Raw genomic sequence first — 8169 nt, forward strand, 5'->3', positions numbered from 1 at the left:
AGATGTCTTCACTCTCGTGTCTGGTACCTGGGTGGGGACAGCAAGAAGGCTGGGCTCCACTGGAGTGTGGGGAAAGTGACACTTCTCTCTCTCCCCAAGTAGTCCCCTAGCCTGGTCCTCTCTGTGTGGCTCCTCCATAAGGTCTTCCCACATGGTCTGTCCAGCAAAGTAGCTGGGCCTGGTGACTCAATGGCTCCCAAAACTGCAAAAGTAGAATTTGACAGACCTTCTTAAGGTTCAAGGCCTGGAATTGGCACAGAAGCACCCCCATCATCTTTGAAACTGTACCTTTATTAAACCAGTCTAAAATGATTTCAATTTGAGTGTGCCATCTGTTTCCTATTGGGATCCTGGAGAAGTTTTTACTCTACTTGACTCTACTTTCTCCATGCCTGCATCTGGTAGAACTGTGTCTGGAGAAGCATACACAACCAGAGAAATGATTCTCATTTAAATTTGCAATCACAAACCTCAAGTTGACCTTTCATTGCCCCACGATCCTACCTTCCCCTGGTCTATTCACTCTCCCACTTTCTCATACAACTGTTTCAGACCCCCCTCCTCTGCTCCATTCTTACTGTGCACTTGACTCTTAATTCACTGAGAATAGATGTGGATTTCCACAACTTCCCATCAACAAACCTACCAACCTTTTTAGCCTTGTACTTGAGGGTCTTTACTCTTGCTGTCCCCTCTGCCTAGAATCCTCTTCCAGACTCTTCTCCCTGGACACTCCCTCCTATCACTCTTGAATGCTCAAATTTTACTGCCTTGATAGGCTTCTAGGTCAGCCTTCTGCCATAGCCCCCTCACCCTCACTCACCCATCACACTTTTTCCTCTTACCCTGAATTATTCTTTATTCTTCTTTATAGCATTGTCACTACTGTCCTTATTTATAGTCTTTCTTCACCACTGGAATATAATAAGCTTCATGAATGCAGGAAGTTTGTCTATTTTCTCTATCACTCTATCATGGCATCTAGAATAGGACCACACTTAGGTGTTGCCGAGTTTGTTGAATGACTAAATAACTAGTCTAGCAGGGATTTGAACGTGGTTCCAAATTCTGTATTCTACTTGGAGAAAATGGCTTAACATTACTTCATCATAGGGTATTATTATTATTATTCACTGCGGCTGCCCAGCGGCATCTCACACATAGGATTGTGGTCGAAGTTCTGCACTGAGTTCTCTCATTGCTGAGCAGGAGCTCGTTTGCATCAGCTGACAAAAGCCAACCATGTGCCTCTCTTCCCACCACTGCATTCAGCAACTTGAGTTTCAGCCACTTCATTGTGGAAATATTTGCACCGTGCAAATGGTCATACATTACAAATCTTGGGGTAGTTTTCCTCCCAGACTGTTAAATATTTATGGGCAAATCACTGATTCTCATCTTTGTGCCACTATTTTCCCAATGGTCTATGAGGGAGGAGAAGGTGGTGTTTAAGAAGTTAAAGTTCTCACTTACGAACAATCTGAGAGATACAGAGATCAAAATATCAGCTTCTTGGGGCTGCCAGTTAGCTCAGTTGGTTAGAGCGTGATGCTCATAACACCAGGGTTGCCGGTTTGATCCCCACATGGGCCAGTGTGAGCTGCGCCCTCCACAACTAGATTGAAACAACTACTTGACTTGGAACTGATGGGTCCCGGAAAAACACACTTAAAAAATTAATAAAAGTTAAAAGTTAAATATATATATATAGTTATGTCATTTTTAGTGTACAAGTGTTTCCCTTATTTTTTAAATTATTTCTAAGTATTTTATTATTTTTATTATATATATATCTCTCTCTCTATATATATATATCTATATATCTATATCTATATCTATATCTATATCTATATCTATATCTATATATATATCAGCTTTTTTGGTGATGAGGCTGAATTGAAAAATGTAGCTTGATCAATAACTACAATTGGGTTCTTTAAATCTCCTCCCAGAATTGAACTTAAATCCCCTCCACTTCAAGGATAATTCTCATTCTAGGAAGTTTATACAAGTGTAATTAGATCGCAAGTACTGAAGACAAGCTGCTTCAAATGAGAGGGGAGCAGTCACACATGTTCATTTCTTCAATCTACCCAATAAGATTGGTTATTACTCCTTGTATAAGTAGTGAAGGAGGGAAGAGAGACAAAGAAGAGATGAGAGTTCTAATGTCAGAGATGTTAGATTTTGGTTGTGCATTAGTAAGTAACATGATTTTGTTTTTTTATAGTTTTACTGCAGTATAATTGACATACAATAAACTGTCCAAATTCCAAATGTATAACTAGATGAGTTTAAGCATAGCTGTATAGCCATGGAACTACCACCCCAATCAGGATAATGAACCCATCCATCACCCTTAAAAGTTTTCTCTTGCCCCTCCCCTCCCTATCCTGTCCCCAGGCAACCACTAATCTGCTTCCTGCCTCTACAGATTATATTTTCTAGAATTCTATATAATGGAATCACAAAGCATGTATTTTTTTATCTACATAATTAGTTTGAAATGTGTGTTATTGCATGTATCATTAGTTCATTCCTTTTTATTGCTGAGTAGTATTACATTGTATAGATACACATAGTGTTTTCTTATTCATCCCTTGATGAACATTGGGGTTCTTTCCAGCTTGGACTTACTAGAAATAAAGCTGTGAAGCACATTCATGTACAAGTCTTTGAATGGACACATGCTTTTATTTCTCGTGGGTAACCATCTAGTTGTGGAAAGGTTAGATCATATAGTATGTGTATGTTTAACTTTTTAAGAAACTGCCAAACTATTTTTCAAAGTGGTTTTATCATTTTACACTCCCACTAGCAGTGTAGGACAGTTTCACTTGCTCTACATCCTTGCCAATATTTGCTATGGTCAGTCTATTTGAATTTAGCTATTCTAATAGGTGTGTGGAGGTATCTCATGGTAATCATTTGCATTTCCCTAAAAAGTAAGATGTTAATTACCTTTTCAGGTGTTTATTTGACATTAAGTGTCTTTTGGTGAAATGTCTTTTCACCCATTTTTTATTGGCTTGTTTTATTATTGAGTTTTGAGAGTCCTTTATATATTTTGGATACATGACTTTTATCAGATAATGTGATTTGCAAATATTTTCCCCAAAGTGGCTCGCCTTTTATTTCTCTTAACAGTGTCTTTTGAAGAGCAGTTCTTAATTTTTATGAAGTCCTATTAATCAATTTTTTCTTTTATGGATCATGCTTTTGGTATCATATCTAAGAGCATTTTTTATCTTATTTAGACTAACCAGAAAGATTTTCTCCTATGTTTTCTTCTACAAGTTTTATAGTTTCTATTTTACATTTAGGTTCATTATCCATTCTAAGTTGTCTTTTTGTGTGTATATGGTATGAAATGTAGGGTCTTAATTCATCTTTTTGTATGTGAATATCCAATTGTCTCAGCCTTATTTGGTGAAAATCAATTGACTGTATATATGTATATATGTGGGTCTATTTCTGAAGTCTCTATTCTGCCCCAATGATCTATATGTCTATATCCCTATACCAGTACCACATTATTGTGGCTTTTTAATAAGTACTGAAGTCAGCTAGTGGAAGTCCTCCAACTTTGTTGTTCTTTTTCAAAGTTGTTTTGGGCATTCTATCTCCTATGCATTTCCAGATGAATTTTAGAATCATCTTGGCATTTTCTACGGAAGAGCTTGCTGGGATTTTTATTGGATTGCATTGAATCTACAGATCAATTTGGCAGGAATTGACATTTAAAAATACTGAATCTTCTGATTCGTGAATGTGGTACGTAATGTTTTTAGTAAGCTGCATAGCCTCATGATCCTTTACCCCTAAATTCTTCGGTGTTTATTTCCTAAGAATAAGAATATCCTCTTATATTTCCATAGTACAGTTATCACTTTAGCATATGTTACATAGATACTTTTACCTCATCTCTTGTCTGTTTCTCAATTTTATCAATTGACCCGGTAATGTTATATCATTTGTTTCCTCTAGTATAGTTCCAGATGAGGATCACATGTTGTATTAGTTGTCATGTCTCTTTAATCTCCTTTAATCTGGAACAGTTCTTCATCAGCCTTTCTTCGTCTATCATGACATTGATATTTTTGGAGAATACATCCTCTTTCTTTTCTTTTACAGTCCCTTTTTAAAAGAATGCTACTTTAGTGTGAAACAACAGTAATGCTGAACTCCCATATTTAGTTTTTAGAAAGTGGAAGTAATTAAAGGTAATTTTTAAAATAATTTTTACTACTCAGAGCAGAGAAGACCACTTTGCCAGTAGATTACTAAGAAGGCTCTGTATAGCAGAGTTGTTTCCTTGAATTATACATGGAATAGAATAGCAATGTTTCATTGATCTTATTACAAAGAATTCTATGTAGTATTTTTTAAAACTAGTGCTTTCTCAGGTTCCTCTTCATGAAATAGTCACTTTTTTATATAAAACTAATATATATGCGTATATGACATTGTTATAGAGACTGAAAGGGTTTATCCATATCTGGTTTTCCTTTCTTTTTCTGTCATGTGGGGAGACTATTCGTCCTAGCTCCTTTGCCATTAAGCAAGAGATGTGTCTAGTTATTGCCAATGAAATGCGAATGTAAGTGATGTGTCACTTCTGGATGGAGATATTTAAGAGCTAGTGTCCTATCACTCTTGTCTCCACGTAGTCTCTTCTTTGTCATGGTGACCTTGGAAGCCCCAAATTGACAGGGCAGCATTTCTAGATAGAAGAAGTCTGATTGTTGAGTCACCAGATGGAGCACTTTCACTCACCTAAATCAAATTCTGTGATGGTGAGAAGCAAACTTTTTAAAATGTGTGCTGAGTCACTGAGATTTCAGGGGTGTTAGTGCATCCTATCCTAACCTATCCTGTCCTATCCTATGCTGACTAGTATAATTTTATGTACCATTTGATTGGAGTTAGAAAAGATAACTGAACAGTAGTTGATTCCTGAAATTTATTTTTCAGGTCACATCACCCCCATGTTAGGCACTTCATGAAAAGTTGATCTTGAACCATCAAACAAAATATACTACAATATCTTAGGGCTATGAGGAAAGGGATAAATGGTTAAGTACAAGATAGCTTCCATGTTTTGGAGATGTATCATGTGGATGTTTTAAGCTGCAAATGTCAGGGAGTCTAAATCAATTTGGTTTAAAAATAAGAAAATGCACTATCTTGCATTACTAAAAGTCTCAACTAAGGTAGGGAATGCTTCAGGATTGGTCAATTCAAGAGCTCAATGTGCTACCAAAGACCGGAATTATTTCTCTCTTTCTCTCCTGAAGCCCTTGGCATTGACTTCATTCTTGGGCTCATAATAAGAGAGCAGCAGCAATTCTAGCATCCACATTCTCAAAAGGAAATGTCAAGAGAAATACGGATGACCTCTCTTATAGCTCTCTCTTATGAATAAGGGAAGTTTTCCCAGAAGCCTTCTAATAGACTTCCCCTCATGTCTCACTCCTAACTAGTCATTGACAAGGGGCAGTGGGATTATCCATGGAAAACTTAGGCCTACTCTTAGACCTGGGGGTTCCAGTGGGCATGGCATTCTTGTAAACAAAATCTGGGTGCTGTTAGGAAGCAAAAACTATGGCTAAAGGCTGGTTAAAGGCTGAGAGTGTGGCCCATGGAGGGAACGATGGAATGAGGCTCACTCCTCTAACGATGGAGTGAGCCATCTCTAAGACATGCTTTTTCAGTAAATAAGAGCCTTGGATAGGACTGATAAGAAGAAAACAAATCATTAAAGAATTCCTGGTCATGCTGCTTCCCACTGGTCGTGGTGCTCAATTTTAGATCATCCACAGCTTACCTAATTAATTAGGCTATTTATAGACTAACAACTTACAGGGTGCCAGATTTTCCAGTTAAAAAAAATGCCCCCAAATACTTTTTATGAAATCTCCCAATATTTATATGTTGGTAACTGATTTAAAAGTAAAAAACATCAGCAGTAACAAAACTATGCAGGCTAAATAAATACAACTTCCAAATGAATTCTAATCACATTCATCACTTTGGGACCTTGGGACATGAAAAGCTCAAGAGTCCCTCCCAGCTCTAACAGTATATGAGTCCATGGTACCCCAATAGTGTTTGTGCTACACTGCCATTGGTCATTCATGGTAAGCCATTCACATGGATGAAAATCTTTAATATTACTTTAACAAGCCTAACTCTGTATTTCCCTATTCACCCATTGATATTTTCATTTATTCATTCAACAAGCAAGCATTTATATAGTGCCAATTATATGCAAAGCATTGTTAAACCGAGATAGAGATAAAAGAAAGAAAAGAATCTGGGGCATAGAGGAGGAAAGATTGGGACTTCCTTATGAGAAGGAGAACTCTCTCATTTCTCACCTTTTGCCTCCACCAGCAGGTCTTAGAGGAGAGGGTTCTGCAGACTGGCCCAGGGCCTTGGTGTTCACCCTTTTTAGTTCACAAGACACAGGGGTGAGCAAACTTGTCCATTGTGGGTCCCCAGGACACTCAGGATGTGACTGCCTACTTTTCCACCTGAAGAAAAGACAAACGAAAATAAAGTAAAATAAAATTTAAAAACAAAGGAAAGGAAAAGAACTCACTGCTCCAAGTGGTTATTGCAAGATTAAGGTAACAGGTGACATTTGTTAAAGAGGGTAAAAAAAAAGCCAGTCTGGGATTTAAAAAAAAAAAGAAAATAAAAGGCATAGGAAAATGTGCATTGTGTTGTATCTTTGTGTGGAAAATGCATAGAACACCTCTCAAAGAGAACACGCATGTAATAACTGACATTTGAATTCTACTTAATTTCTACCATTAACAGAAAGGGAGCTGAGAAGAAATTAAGTTCTTAATAAACTAAGAAAGTTAAAATATCATACCACTGAACTGTGCTGGCTGTGCTGTTCTCTCTGAGTGTTCCTGGGAATGGCAAATTCAAATTTTAATAGCAGCGAAAAGGATTACTTTAAGGTTGAATTAGAGGATGAAAGTGTGATTCTCACATTGGTTCCAGTTAGTGAGGAACCTAATGAAGAACATCAAATGGAACCAAGCATTTCTTCAATCTCAGAAGACAACCGGAAGATTCCTAGGACAGATGATGAAGGTTATCGTCCTCAAACAAGTGAACAGTTCAAAGCTTGTCCAAAACCAATGCTCCCCTTGCCGACCATTTTGCCTTCAATTAATAAAGTGCGTTGGGATACTTTGCAGAACTGGTGTCAACAATTTAATTTGAGTACTGATGGCAAGAAAATAGATGTTTATCTGAGGCTCAAGGAACATGCATACTCGGAAGAAAAACAAAATATTCCTGAAACACTACAGGAATCAAGTTCAAAGAAATGCAAGATGGTGACCAAGAAAGCAAGGAGTAAGAAAAGTTGTAAGATGAGTGAGAGAGAGCAAATGACCAATAGCGTTGAGGTGATAACTTCAGCTCAGGAAGCCATGTTGGCAGCATGGGCAAGACTTGCTGCAAGAGCCGTTCAACCTAAGGCTATGAATTTATGTCCCATTCCTTCTTCTGCTGAGAACTTTCTGCTGCAAACCTCTGGTGTCAGGTGGTGTGTGGTCCATGGCAGACCTCTCTTGGCAGACAGAGAGGGTTGGGTTCGCCTGCAGTTCTATGCAGGTCAGGCATGGGTGCCTGACCCTCCTAAGAAGATGATCTCTCTCTTCCTGTTACCAGCCTGCACTTTCCCATACCCAGACCTAGAAGATAATATGCTCTGCCCCGATTGTGTTAAGAGGAATAAGAGGATGATGGAAAAATTAACTACAACGAAGAAGTAGAAGCAACCTGGTTTGAACACAACCACATCATTCCTTTTGGATTGGCCATGTCTTAATAAAGAATAAATGGTGGATAGATAGCTCACAGATAGATTGATTTGTATCCCAATGATTGCTGTGCTCTGTCCTGGCCATCCTCAGTGTTGCCTGATGCCTTCAGTACAGATGGGAATGTCTGGATTCTGTACTTGAGGTCTGCCAAGAAGTGACTGCCACTGCTCCTTCAGGTATTTAGCTATAACATATAGAATATAAGTTGGTTTTCTTTTAATTAATAGATTTTTTTAAGCAGTTTTAGATTTTCAGAAAAAAATTAGCAGGATCTAGAGTTCCCAAATTCTGTTCCCTGCACTCCCCCATTTTCCCTACT

At 38.0% G+C, this 8169-nt stretch overlaps 1 pseudogene; it reads left to right on the plus strand.

Moving 5' to 3' along the window:
- Positions 1-6929: 6929 nt before the first annotated feature.
- LOC109455478 (developmental pluripotency-associated protein 2) lies at positions 6930-7799 on the plus strand (annotated as a pseudogene).
- Positions 7800-8169: the final 370 nt, after the last annotated feature.

This window comes from Rhinolophus sinicus, linkage group LG09 (assembly GCF_036562045.2).
Source record: "Rhinolophus sinicus isolate RSC01 linkage group LG09, ASM3656204v1, whole genome shotgun sequence".
Taxonomy (NCBI): Eukaryota; Metazoa; Chordata; class Mammalia; order Chiroptera; family Rhinolophidae; genus Rhinolophus; species Rhinolophus sinicus.